The 15249-nt window shown below is 34.9% G+C and overlaps 1 protein-coding gene and 1 long non-coding RNA gene across 21 annotated transcripts in view; both read left to right on the top strand.

Annotated features, from left to right (window-relative positions):
* Positions 1-15249, top strand: part of Nckx30C (solute carrier family 24 member Nckx30C) — an 849440-nt gene that overhangs the window by 397020 nt on the left and 437171 nt on the right. For 14 of the 20 annotated variants that reach the window (XR_010949321.1, XM_067764400.1, XM_067764398.1 and 11 more), the window contains exon 1: positions 13381-13519. The exons of 1 other annotated variant lie outside the window; for it this stretch is intronic. The gene's annotated coding sequence lies outside the window, so the exon portion shown is untranslated. Of the gene's footprint in view, positions 1-13380; positions 13520-15249 lie in introns of those variants that run through there. 5 more of the 20 variants (XM_067764391.1, XM_067764392.1, XM_067764397.1 and 2 more) reach the window with 5 other exon arrangements.
* On the top strand, positions 1172-1996 carry LOC137241978 (uncharacterized). The gene is made up of 2 exons (XR_010950041.1): positions 1172-1504; positions 1559-1996. It is a non-coding gene; the product is annotated as an uncharacterized lncRNA (long non-coding RNA).

Raw genomic sequence — 15249 nt, 5'->3', positions numbered from 1 at the left:
GTAATTTTAATGTAATTTATTTGAAAAATTATTATTTTTATACACAGTTGAGCAGAGCTCACAGAGTATATTAACTTTGATTGGATAACGGTTGGTTGTACAGGTATAAAGGAATCGAGACTTCCATATATCAAAATCATCAGTATCAAAAAAAAATTCGATTGAGCCATGTCCGTCCGTCTGTCCGTTAACACGATAACTTGAGTAAATTTTGAGATATCTTGATGAAATTTGGTATGTAGGTTCCTGGGCACTCATCTCAGATCGCTATTTAAAATGAACAATATCGGACAATAACCACGCCCACTTTTTCGATATCGAAAATTTCGAAAATCGAAAAAGTGCGATAATTCATTACCAAATACGGATTAAGCGATGAAACTTGGTAGGTGAGTTAAACTTTTGACGCATAATAGAAAACTAGTAAAATTTTGGGCAATGGGCGTGGCACCGCCCACTTTTAAAAGAAGGTAATTTAGAAGTTTTGCAAGCTGTAATTTGGCAGTCGTTGAAGATATGATGAAATTTGGCAGGAACGTTACTCTTATTACTATATGTCTGCTTAATAAAAATTAGCAAAATCCGAGAACGACAACGCCCCCTTTTTAAAAAAATTTTTTTTAATTCAAATTTTAAAAGAAAAGTTAATATCTTTACAGTATATAAGTAAATTATGTCAACATTCAACTCCAGTAATGATATGCTGCAACAAAATACAAAAATAAAAGAAAATTTCAAAATGGGCGTGGCTCCGCCCTTTTTCATTTAATTTCTCTAGGATACTTTTAATGCCATAAGTCGAACAAAAATTTACCAATCGTTGTGAAATTTGGTAGTGGCTTAGATTCTAGGACGATAACTGTTTTCTGTGAAAAAGGGCGAAATCGTTTGAAGCCACGCCCAGTTTTTATACACAGTCGACCGTCTCTCCTTCCGCTCGGCCGTTAACACGATAACTTGAGCAAAAATCGATGTATCTTTACTAAACTCAGTTCACGTACTTATCTGAACTCACTTTGTATTGGTGTAAAATGGCCGAAATCCGACTATGACCACGCCCACTTTTTCGATATCGAAAATTACGAAAAATGAAAAAAATGCCATAATTATATTCCAAATACGAAAAAAGGGATGAAACATGGTAATTGTATTGGTCTATTGACGCAAAATATAAGGGCCTATTACGGTACACAACTCAACTTGGTTGGGTTGTAATTAAAACAACTCAACTTTCAGACAACTCAACTCCTGTTTGGTATTACGAATTACAACTTATTTCAGTTGAAGTTGAATTGGTGCTGCCAAGCTAAGAAAGTGATGATTTGACAGATAAATGAACAGCTGATCAATTTGTGGCAGAAATTTAAGCATTTTCAAATGTGATTTTTTTATTAATGTTATATGAAATCTATTTTAAACTGGCGAAAATGTTGGTGATTGACATGTCGCGAATACGGAAACATTTGCGTGATCATTCCAATCCCTTGGAACTACCAAGCACCAAGTAAGAAAATGTTTAAGTGACAAATAATGAGCTTCATATGAAGTTATTTTGCAGATTGGAAAGGAAGCATTTTACTCAGTACTAAACAAAATTAAGAACCATTTCCGCATACGCGTTCGTATTTTAAAATTATGCGCCACACTCCGATTCCTTGCTGACGGCAGCTATCAAATATGCTGTGGAAATGATTTTGGTGTTGGACTGGTATTAGATATAATTGAGAAGCGTATTTGTGCGAAGTAGATTAAAACCCTAACAGAAAAAACTGTATTTTACTCAAATAGGATTCCCAGGAGTAGTGATTAGTATCAATGGGACTCGCATAATTTCACCTATTTTGGCTGCATCCAAACTGCGACCAGCCTCGTCCAACTATGGAATATCAATAAAGTCAAAAAGTTATTCAATGTAATTCGTTTAAACGTTGGTTTTTCTAGAAATGTGTACAAAATTGTTTATTATTGTTTGATTAAAAAAGGTTTAACTACCGGCCTTAAATTTTTTGTTTTTTTTGGTAACGTTTTATAAGCCCGTGCACCATCTAACTCTTATCAAAGGTGGTATCAAAAGACGGGTTTCCATCTCCGTTTTTAGGATTCGAAAGCGAAAATTAATAATTTTATTTCTTTCGAAAGATATTTACAAAGACCCACAAAATGGCCCGAGAGGGTCCGAAATATGAGGCCCGGTCCACAGTTTTTTTGCAAAGAACATCTTTCTGCGTTGGCAGCCTTTGGCCGCGATTCGTAAAAATAATCCTGGTTGCGTCCAACACCTTTCTGCATTGCTGTATACAAAAAATCTGGCAAAATACAACAACCACATGAAATTAGATTTTATTAGAATTAATGTTTGTGGTAATTCTTTACGACAGCATGACACTGCTAATACGTGTCCAAAAATATCGAGAGAGGTATTAAACGACGCGTCTTGACATCAGTATTAATAATCCGAAGGCGGAAAATACAAATTTTAACTCGTTAAAAAGATATTAAACACAAACCGAAAAAAGACAACAACATTACAACAACCACATGAAAATCGCCAGCTTCAACTGAAAATATCTCCGGACAGAGATAAAATGTTTATTTTCCGCCTTCGGTTCTCGAGATTAATACGCGTCTTTTGGAACCTCTCTCGATATTTTTGGACGCGTATTAGCAGTGTCATGCTGTCGTAAAGAATTACAATTTTTGTTTTCGGATTCTTAAATCGGAGGTCGAAACGTGTCTTTTGACCTTGAAAATTTTTGTTAAAAATTAGGTGGTGAACCGTCTTCTAAAACGTAACATTTTTTCAAAACAACTGCAAAATTGTATGAGACAACTGCTAGTAAGCAGTTGTAAGATTTTGACGTCTTTGACAACTACACCAACACAAGGTTGTAAACGGCAATGCCACAAAAAGTTGTAAGGCTAGACAACTCAACCGAAATTTTTTTTTGACAGGTTGAGTTGTAATCTGTAATACCAAATTGCGAAATTTCAACCCAACCAGAGTTGAGTTGTAAACGGTAATAGGGGCAATAACTTTAGAAAAAAATTGATAAAATGGGTGTGACACCTACCATATTAAGTAGAACAAAATAAAAAAGTTTTGCAAGGCGAAATCAAAAGCCCTTGGAATCTTGGAAGGAATACTGTTCGTGGTATTACATATATAAATAAATTAGCGGTACCCGGCAGATGATGTTCTGGATCACCGTGGTCCACATTTTGGTCGATATCTCGAAAACGCCTTCACATATACAACTAAGGGTCACTCCCTTTTAAAACCCTCATTAATACCTTTAATTTGATACCCATATCGTACAAACACATTCTAGAGTCACCCCTGGTCCACGTTTATGGCGATATCTCGAAAAGGCGTCCACATATATAACTAAGGCCCACTCCTTTTTATAATACTCATTAACACCTTTAATTTGATACCCATATCGTACAAAAAAATTCTAGAGTCACCCCTGGCCCACCTTTATGGCGATATCTCGAAAACGCATCCACATATAGAACTAAGGCCCACTCCCTTTTAAAATACTCATTAACACCTTTCATTTGATACTCATATCGTACAAACAAATTCTGGAGTCACCCCTGGTCCACCTTTATGGCGATAACTTGAAAAGGCGTCGACCTATAGAACTAAGGCCCACGCCCTTTTAAAATACTCATTAACACCTTTCATTTGATACCCATATCGTACAAACAAATTCTAGAGTCACCCCTGGTCCACCTTTATGGCGATATCTCGAAAAGGCGTCCACCTATAGAACTAAGGCCCACGCCCTTTTAAAATACTCATTAACACCTTTCATTTGATACCCATATTGTACAAACGCATTCTAGAGTCACCCCTGGTCCACGTTTATGGCGATATCCCGAAAAGGCGTCCACCCATAGAACTAAGGCCCACTCCCTTTTAAAACACTTATTAACGCCTTTCGTTTGATACCTATATTGTACAAACGCATTCTAGAGTCAACCCTGTTCCACTTTTATAACGATATTCCGAAAAGGCGTCCACCTATAGAACCAAGGCCCACTCCGTTTTAAAATACTCATTAACACCTTTCATTTAATACCAATATCGTACAAACAAATTCTAGAGTCACCCCTGGTCCACCTTTATGGCGATATCTCGAAAAGGCGTCCACCTATAGAACTAAGGCCCACGCCCTTTTAAAATTCATTAACACCTTTCATTTGATACCCATATTGTACAAACGCATTCTAGAGTCACCCCTGGTCCACCTTTATAGCGATTTCTTTAAAAGGCGTCCACATATAGAACTAAGGCCCACGCCCTCTTAAAATACCCATTAACACCTTTCATTTGATACCCATATCGTACAAAATAAATTCTAGTGTCACCCCTGGTCCACCTTTATGGCGATATCTCGAAAAGGCGTCCACCTATAGAACTTAGGCCCACTCCCTTTTAAAATTATCATTAACAAACACATTCCAGGGTTACCCTAGGTTCTTTTTACAACATGGTGATTTTCCCTTACTTTGTCTCCACAGCTCTCAACTGAGTATGTATTGTTCGGTTACACCCGAACTTAGCCTTCCTTACTTGTTTTACTTAGAATTGAGCATTTTAACGTATTTTTCAAAATAAAAGTAATGTTATGTTATTATTTTTTAAAATCTTTTTTGCTCTCCATTCGCGTTTGTTTTTCACGACTTTCTGCTGTAACAGCCATAACACCTTCACGTTTTTTTTTTTCTATACGCGTTGGTTGTTTGTTTGGGTGTGTGCTTGTGACTCATTTGGAAGAGGAGTTAGAAGCTTACCACTGAATGTCATGGCTGCAAGCCCTGGGCAAAGCAACATCAAAAATATAAAAAAAATTTTTTTTCAAAGAAAAACCCTCTAGTGTATTTATGCAAGGAAAAAATCTCAGTTAAAATTCAGCCGCCTGCCAATTTGAAAGAAAACAGGAGCACGACGCAAATGGAAGAGTACCTCGGTCCAAATACTCTAGGAGGTAAACCGCGTAAAGTAATAATTTTTACTTTTATATCTAAAAAGTACCCCGTTCTAAATAAGTACTCGGATATGAAAAAGTATCCAGTTCTGAAAAGAAACGCGTTACTGAAAAATTACGCAGTATTAAAAAAGTACACGGATCCGCAAAAGTACCCGCCTCTTAAAAAAGTATTTCTATCCAAAAATCTATCGCGGGTTGATAAATTATTCGATTATAAAAGAGTACGCGGATCGCAAAAGAACCCGAATCGAAATGACTACCGACTTCTTATGAAGTACCCGGTTCAAAAAAGTACCCGGATATGAAAAAGTAACCAGTTCCAAAAAAGGACCGGGTTTCAAAAATTTCCTGGACACCCGAAAAATATAGATAAATTCCGTCAAGTACTTATTTTTTATTTTTGTATCTAAAAAGTACCCGTTTTCAAATAAGTACACAGACATTAAAAAGTACTAAGTTCTGAAAAAAACACGCTTCTGAAAAAGTACGCGATTTTAAAAAATTACCCAAATCCGCAAGAGCACCCAGCTATAAAAAAGTACTCTTATGCAAAAAACTGTCGCGTTCTGACAAAGCTCCTGGCTCTTAAAGCTACCCGATTCGTAAAAAGTACCCAGATCTGAAAGCGAACCCGGTTCTGAAAAAGTACCCGGTTATAAAGAAGTATCCGGATCGCAAAAGTACTCGAAAACAAAACAACTTATGATAAATTACTCGGCTCTAAAAAGTACCAGGTTTTTAAAGTACTCGGAAACAAAAAAGTAACAGGTTCTAAAAGGTTCTAAAAAAGGAACCGGTTCTAAAACATAATCTGGAAAACCGAAAAATGCCCTTGTAATGTGTGAAATAATCGAATGCCCCAATGCAGATGAAATAGTGGCTGCATATATGCATGTATGTATGTATGTACATATGTGTTGGTACAAAGCTGATGCAATCGCTCATTTTTATAGTTGTTTTCACTGCAGGACTTTTCTTTCCGAAAAATGCATCTGCACACAAAATGCATCACTTCCCATGCAACAACTTTAGAAAATTTAATATTATCATTGACCAGTTCAGTTTGTTCTGAAATAAGTAAAATCCTTTTCTCAGAAATTCTTACAAATTTGAGTTTCTCGAAAAAAGACTTGCAAGCAGTCTGATTTTAACATTTTGCGGTTGAAAAATTTACCAACAGAAAATCACGAACAAATATCTCGAACACCGATTATATTTAAGCGCTATATGAAAACAAATGGTAGTAGTATAAACATAATTATATATTAGAGCGGGTCAAATTTTTTTTTGCATCAGGAGTATAGCAAAAACGTAATCTACAGACAACTCTAACAAAAATTGCTGAATACACCATAGCTCTAAGTCCGATTTCGCGCCCCCAACTTTTGCAAAATAGATATTTTGCCATATGGACGTAGGGTTTGGCCAAAAAAATTTTCATAGCTTCAGTTAGAATTATAGGAAAAATATAATATTGTGCTTACTTTAAAGATATTTTACGTACATTTCAGAATCTGTATTAATATCTATAGTGTTTATAAATTTTAGTAGAGATATAAGGCTTAAATTATGAGAAATGAACTTTTGAATACTATATTATCATTTTTTACAAATTTCTTATGGAAAATTTTTTTCTTTACAGCTAAAATAAGTTCAGAACATTTCCAACAACCTTCATTCAGACAGTTTTTCTTTTTTCGAATTCGTTTTAGTAGAAAAAAATTACAAAAAAAAAACCTTTATGTGACCCGGCCTATGAAAAGGTGGCTTATGACTAAAAAGGAAATTGCGGCAAACAGCTGTTAAAGATAAACAATGCATTTCTTCAGTTTCTTAGTAGTTTTCTTTTTTTTTTGAGTCATAAGCCACCTTTTCATAGGCCGGGTCACATATTTTGAAGTAATAAGCAAACAAACGCAATTTTTATAATTTTAATGTAATTTATTTAAAAAATTATTTTTTTACGTAGAATTGACCATTTTACGTATTTTTCAAAATAAAAGTAATGTTATGTTATTATTTTTAAACTTTTTTTTTGCTCTCTATTCGTGGTTGTTTTTCACGACGTTCTGTTGCAACAGTCATAATACCTTCACGTTTTTTTACCACATTTGTTTGAAATTTCTCCTTAATTTTCTCTCTAGTTAATGAATCATTTTTTCTGCCATCGAAAGAAAATGCAGTTATGTTGGTATCTATGTATCCTTTACGAAGCACTTCATCTCTAGCTTTAATTTTTCTCTTGCAACTTTAGATTTATCCATTATGACAAGTTCACCACGAACATCTCGAAAATTTTTATCTTCGAAAAGGGCTGTTGCTAAACATGAAACAACTCTATCATAGCAAAATTCTTAGCATCGTATCGTTGAGTGTAATGTCCTTGTTTCATTGCAACAGATACTTCTGCATCTGCTTCATTTGCAATTTGTGCTTCACCTGTTTCCATATCTGTTCCAAGTGGTTCGTATGTTGGATCATCACTAACTGTTGGCATTGTTGGTATTGTTGTAGGTGTTTCTTCTACAATGTCATCCATATATTCAGATATTGTGAATTTTCTATTATTATGTTGGTCCATCATAAATTCTTTTAAATGGTTTGGTATTAAACCCATGATCATTCTGTTCTTTTTAACATGAATTTACATTTTCCAATGTAAAATAATTCATTGATTGATTGTACGAATGCTGTAAGTTCCTGAACTTTTTTTCTGTGTTTAATGCTTTCGTGATATTTTTCAATTAAAATATTTAGTTTTCTTAGAATACTACGTCTATCAGTATGAATGTTCAATTTATTCCAAATTGCAACCAATTTATCAATTACATGAGGAGTTAAATTTTTATGCGAAAACATTTTACTTTGAATTTTAGCATAACTTAAAAAAAAAAAAAATCTTAAAATGTCACGACTAGACGGTATATTCAGATTATTTAATTCACTTCATAAACCAAATGCAATAATATCGTGTTCAAGTATATGTGATAAAGTGGATTCAGATGTAGAAGGATTTGGTTCATCCATTTTAAATTTAAATACAAAAAGCTGTAAAGAAAAAAAATTCCATAAGAAATTTGTAAAAAATGATAATAGAGTAGTTAAAAGTTCATTTTAGGCTAATTTCTCATAATTTAAGCCTGATATCTCTACTAAAATTCAAAAACACTGTAGATATTAATACTAAAATACCTTTAAAGTAAGCCCAATATGATATTTTTCCTATAATTCTATCAGAAGCTATGAAGAACCCTACATTCATATGGCAAAATATCAATTTTGCAAAAGTCGGAGAATCGAAACCGGAATTACAGCTACGGTGTCTTCAGCAATAGAATCATCTGTAGATTATGTTTTTGCTATACTCCTGGTAAAAAAAAATCCATCCATACAATTTGACCCGCTCTATTTTACATATATCTAAATTTTTATATATTACAAACACTTATAAATCCATTTACTACAAGTATCACATGCATTACTATTTCTTAGTTGATATTTTGGAATTTTGTTGTTTTCTTAATAAAATAAATAAATGTAAGGCGCGATAACCTCCGAAGAGATCTAAGGCCGAGCTTCTCTTCCAATTTGCGTCGTGCTCCTCTTGATTTTCCCTACAAATTGGCCGGACGGGACCTACATGTTTTAAGCCGACTCCGAACGGCATCTGCAAGGCAGATGGGTTTTCACTGAGAGCTTTTCATGGCAGAAATACACCCGGAGCGCTTGCCAAACACTGCCGAGGGGCGACCCCGCTTAGAAAAATCTTCTTCTAATTTAAAAACTTTATTTCTAAAATTTTGATGTTGCTTTGCCCGGGGTGCGAACCAGGGCATACGGTGTAGTAGGCGGAGCACGCTACCATCACACCACGGTGGCAGCCGAAGAAAAAGTGCTTTCTACTTTTCCCGCATTCATTCCGTTTGCGTTCATCTAATACACTTTTGTGTGATTTTTATTTAAGTTTACATTTTATTTATTTGTTCAAATTAAGAGCTTTATTCTTACTATATAGTTGGAATGTATACAATGATGTTGTTGTACTTAGTATAATGTACACTATACGTACACACACACCAACATACGGCTTTTGCTTGCACTCCACGCCGTATGCGTGACATTGAAATCGTATTTGTGTGCTCATGATTTTCTTAATTTTTATTTCTTCTGTAAACTGCATCTTGCATAATAAATTCAAAAGAAAGGCTCATGTAAGTTGCTAAGTAATTGCCGCAGTTTGTGGCTAAGTAGACAGTAAATACAAGGGGAAAAACTCTTGTGATTGTGTTTGTCAAGGCAAAATGATGGAGTAGTTAGTTCTACATGGCGTATGAGTAACATATTTGGTTATGGGGTGATGTATGTAAAACGTGTCTCTTAATGAAATTTACTTAATGAAACGAAGGCAGGACACGGAACACAAGCCTCTACAGTTGCATGGCTTGGTTCTGTGTTCAGAAATAGGATTGTCGGAGCTATATCCGGCAAAGAAACATCAACATCGATAAGACTCCACAAAACCTTTGACATCGCTCTTTTGTGAAACAATTACCGAGAGAAAATTAAATAAATGCAAATAGATATGAGGAGCGATATGCCTCCGAAGAGATTTAGGCGGAACTTCACTTCCAATTTGCGTCTTGCTTCTTTTGGGTTTGCCTACAAATTACTTTACGCTGTTTTCATTAAGTCGCTTTTTTTGGCAGAAATACACTCGTAGTATTTGCCAAATCATTGCCAATGGCCGACCCCGCTAAGAAAAACTTTTTTCTGATTGAAGAAAGTTGTTTTTTTAATTTTTGATGTTGCTTTGCTCGAGAATTGAATTTTGGACTTCGGTATGGTAGCCGCTACCAACACACCACGGTGGCCGCCCGATAGCGATAACACTCAATATAAAATCGATGACACACCTGTTACCCGTTGACAGCAAGACGAAAAGAAAGCAATAAGAAGTTGTCGACACGGTGATAACAAACCAATAACTCAACTATAATTTTGCTTTCAATAAAAAAATTTGAGCTCAAATTCAAATTATACCGGCTTGTTTTAAAATGAGTGCGCAGAGCTTGGTTTAATATTTAAACCTGCGAAGTATAAACTCGTAGTTGTGTGCTCTACCTACTGAATCATTGCTTTGAAACAATTTTCTATAATTAATTAAAACATTTTGGTTTTCTTTTGTAATAATTGAGAGATTTTAGTTTTATTTAAGTCTCAAATTTAAACCGAACAGGTATCCAATTTAGTAAAAAAAGTTCGGAAAATCCATTAAACCGATGAATTGTTTAAAATTTGGGATTAATGACTGGGCGGTAAGAGTCTTAGTGACCCTGGACCCACAAAAGGAACAACGACGTATATGGATAAATTGGATTGTACAGCCTGTTATTATCTTTCTACGAAGCTACAGACATACATACATATGTATAACCCAAATTTACATATATACATATATATTCATACATATGTATACACTCAAGCAGTCATACGCATATACACGCAAGCTTTTGTTATAAATTGTGTGGTCATTGGCCATTGTTCGGCTTGATGACTTAATTCACATCCTTCCTACTTACTTCCGAAACCCATCAATGTACATATATACATATGCATTCATTTTCTTCCCTTTGTCACAGTAATTGTTTTTCTTGCCTTCTGCTTATGTTTTGTTCAAGGAATCTCAATGTACGACGTGAATTGCTAAAGCTAGTAGCATAACTAAACTAGTAGCATAATTATAACATTACCTATAACTGTTTTTCTATCTACAATAAATCGGCACTTACCCACCGACGTGCGCCGTACGTACGGACGTTTTCGTACGAAACACGTTTGACCGAACCCTCAAGCCCGTAGGAATCAATGTGTGCGTCTGTGTACATGTACATAACATATTTGTGTGTGTATTGTTTACAGCAAAGCACTGTTGCCATTGACCAGTTTGCATGCATGCTTATGCAAACATCAACTTTTGGAACTACAATTTTTCATTGTTCAAATGGTAGAAACAAATATTGAATAAGAATTTCTAGTTCATTTATTTGTAACCTTAATTTTAAGATAATTCAACAAAATTTTAAAGAATCATTAGGTCTTTTTGTATAATAACTGCAATTGGTCCAAACTTAGCACACAAAATGTTTAATAGGCAACTCTGTCTTGTGAGAGAGCGATCAGCTGATACGTTTTTACGGAAAAAATCAAAATTGTTTTGATTTCTACGTTCCGCGCTACGTACGTACGTGCGTTGACCGTCGGTGAGTTTTCGTTTACATTGCACACTCATAAGATAGGTCACTCAGCTGACACGTTTTTGGTACGTACGTTCGTGAGTAACTGCCGCTTTAGAGTCAATAATTGGCAATGAACTGACAATAAGAAAAACGGAAGAAACTGTCATCCGTGGGCGTCTACCGAACATGTATTTCGTATTGTCATAACGAGTTTGTAGGCTGACTTTGCGCAGGTGTCTTGGGCTGGTAAGTAAAATAATAAGGCCATTCACGCATCTCAAATTCAGCAGCTTCTTGCAACAGGTTTTCTAATACCAGCAACAGGTTTTCTAGTAGGTTGCATATCCGACAGTTGGTTTTCAAGGGGTTTTAACTAATTGCAGCTGGTCACATCTGAATGTGGCCATGTTCGGCAATTTTTGCTGAACTGTAAGGTTCAATGTTGATTTTTGGCTCTGCGATCAGATTAGTTTATTAGCATATTTTCAGTTTCAAAATTCTTAAAACTGTCTTCTTAAAATATCGAAAATAAGAAAATGGAGAATTTAGTTGACGAACTGTTGTAACCGTAACAGTGATGGTAACGTAGCGTGAACGGCATTGGTAATAGATTGTAACTGCAATTGTACTTGTAACAGTGACTGTAACTGTGTAGATACCCAACGACTGTGTTTGTCGGCGTCTTTGTCCATAATTTTGTTTCCCTCTCCCTAATATTATCAGCATGATTACCAATCCTTCTTTTCCAATCTTAAATTTTCGGTTATTCTTCTATACTCTTTTCCTTCCATTTCCCCTTTTCTTTTCACGTTTCCCCTTCCTTTCCTTCCTCTTTCCCAATTTTTGTATCTACATGAATAATTTTTTTGCGGTGCAACTTCGGTAAATTGGCTTGTTATACCTTTCATGAAAACGAAATGGTATATATACATATATGTATGTACATAATGTATGGTACAAATATATATTAACTTCGTCACGAATCTCAAAATTGTAAGTCCTTAAAGTAAATAGGTAAATCCACCAATAAGTATACCGAAATAATCAGTATAAAGAGTTGAGTAGATTTAGCCATCTTGTGTCCCTCAGTTTTTGAGATATCTTGAATTTTTATGTGCGGGTGTATTAAGGTGTCCGATTAGACATTTGTCGGAACCGGCCGTATCGGTCCACTATAGCATATATGCAACCAATTTTTCAGAAAAAAGGATTTTTTTCATATCTTCCTCAATTTATCAGATTGATGCTTCAAACTTACCCATATACTTTCGTATATTGCACATGTTGTTGTCTGAAAAAATTGATGAAATCGGTCGTATATATATAGCATATATCCCCCACAACCGATTTTTACGATAAGAAGCTTTTCGTAATTACTGCCCCATTTTAACAGCTATAAACTTCATATTTTACCAAATGCTTACGTATATAGCACATATTGTTGTCTGAAAAATTCGAAGAGATCGGTCGTATATATAACATATGTCCCCTACAACCGATTGTTCAGATAAGAATTTTTCAGAAAAAAGGATTTTTTTCATATCTTCCTCAATTTATCAGATTGATGCTTCAAACTTACCCATATACTTTCGTATATTGCACATGTTGTTGTCTGAAAAAATTGATGAAATCGGTCGTATATATATAGCATATATCCCCCACAACCGATTTTTACGATAAGAAGCTTTTCGTAATTACTGCCCCATTTTAACAGCTATAAACTTCATATTTTACCAAATGCTTACGTATATAGCACATATTGTTGTCTGAAAAATTCGAAGAGATCGGTCGTATATATAACATATGTCCCCTACAACCGATTGTTCAGATAAGAAGCTTTTCGTAATTTCTGCCCCATTTTAACAGCTAGAACCTTCATATTTCACCAAATGTTTATGTATATACCATATACTGTTGTCTGAAAAAATCATAGAGATCGGTGGTCTATATATATTTTATAAGATTATTGTTCAGCCCCATTCATGGAAGGTATAAAGTCTTCGGCACAGCCGAAGACAGTCCCGTCCTTAGTTGCTTTATAATTGCTTTTCACATTCAAAAATAGTTGGCAAGCTTATAGAACTTATCTGAATGGCAACAGATATATAAGACAACCAAAAATATAGCATGTATTTTATACGGCTAACAAAAAAATCATCCAAATCGCAAACGTCAAGCTGTGTAGTTGATTTTTTATCTGTGCTCTTGTGTTTTCAATAAATATAGTGTTTAATATTACTAAATATAGTTTTATTGTTCACATAGTTGGTGAAGTGCAATAATTGTGTATGCTGAATTGAGAAATTAAATTTAAATTCAATTGCTTTTACTTAAATTTTTAATATTAAAAATTAAAATTTTCATCAATTTTGCATATACATATATGTACATATTTACTTGCAGCTGAATTGCGGAATGTTTTTGCATTGTGTTGTTGCTGTTGATAGGCTTCAGTTTTCAATAGTGTATTTTTGTTTTTAATTTTGATTTTTTGCGTGCACATTCTTTCCTCAGTGTCACAGCTGTTTGTGCGGTTTGTTCGGTGTTATTACAGTGCATCTGAAAATGCTCATACAGCGAATATCTTTCTAACAGCTACTTTCAAACTGTTGTATTTTTTCTGTATAACCCGTTGTGCTATCGTTCAATTAATGTTCATACTTTTCCTATTTTATTAATTCTCGGTTTTCTGTAGCATTTATATATATATTTATTCCTCACCCTCTTTAAATTTATTAAGAATGTTGTGTTTATATCCAAACTGCTTAGTAAAAAGTGAATCGCATTCCTTCTTGGCATGCTGGCTTTGCGATGGGCTTGCCCATATGAAGTGTGCCGGTTTGTCAGCACGAGTGGTTGACGCACTTAACGATAACGATAAGGGAGTACGTTGGGCTTGTTTCAAATGTAGGCCTACCGAAATTGATCTTTTCAAGGTTTTCAAACAGGCCCGAGATGGGTTTTCTGAAATAGGCAGAAAGATTTCCGCTTTATCCGAGAAGTTTAAGCATTATGAGAGCTTATTTAAATCTTTCAAACACTCAAATGTAAACATTCAGGACAATAGTCGTAGACCTATCGATGTTTCCCTTCCAGCTCCGACTATGGATGCTGATCCCAAAGTTCCTCCACCTCCAGTTCTTCCACCCCCAACTATTGAATTGATAAATCTGTCCTCATCGAGTCCCTTAGCAGTTCAACCATCGAAATCGAAGGCTCATTCAGCTGTTTCTACCATACCTTCCACAAAAAGGAACCAGGTTCCCCAAAACCCCTCTGCGGAATCTGAACCGGCGGCTAATAGATTGATTACTTTCCCAATTAAAAAGTCGATTTTCGTGTCCAGATTCGTGATGGACACTACAGAAGAGGACCTGAAGTCGTACTTCATAAGTAAACTTAAATCTGAAAATGTGACTATTCGTAAATTTCATTTTAATTATCCTAGAGGCATTTGATCATTTAGGATTGACGTATCCGCGCAACATTTTGAAACAATTTTGAATAATTCATTTTGGCCACCCGAAGCCTTTGTGCGTGAATTCGAGCATAGACGCAACATTAATATTCGTAATCCTGCTACCGTTCCTCATAACAATAATACTGCAAAAAACTTAATATTAAATCTGTACTTAATATATTTTATCAATATGTAAAAGGCCTAAACACCAAACTAGCTGAACTGTACTTGAAATCATTTAACTGTAATTACAATATCATCGCTTTTACTGAAACTTAGTGACAGCCTCATATTTTTAATTTGGAGATTTTTTGCAATGATTACAAAATATATATAAAAATGACCGCTTGAACAGAGTTGGAGGTGGAGTTTTGTTCGTGGTACATTCTTCTATACCTTCCGCTGAGGTTAATTTACCTGTTATAGAATTTTAGTAATAGTTTAAGTGCATTAGAATCCAGCTGGGAATAGGTTTTACCTATATTGCCATTTGGTATATCCCACCGTCTTCAGATACCTCGGTTTATATGAATCATAATTCGTTACTGAAATATAT

The sequence above is a fragment of the Eurosta solidaginis genome, chromosome 2 (assembly GCF_040869045.1).
Source record: "Eurosta solidaginis isolate ZX-2024a chromosome 2, ASM4086904v1, whole genome shotgun sequence".
Taxonomy (NCBI): Eukaryota; Metazoa; Arthropoda; class Insecta; order Diptera; family Tephritidae; genus Eurosta; species Eurosta solidaginis.
This window is presented reverse-complemented; position numbering and strand designations above follow the sequence as displayed.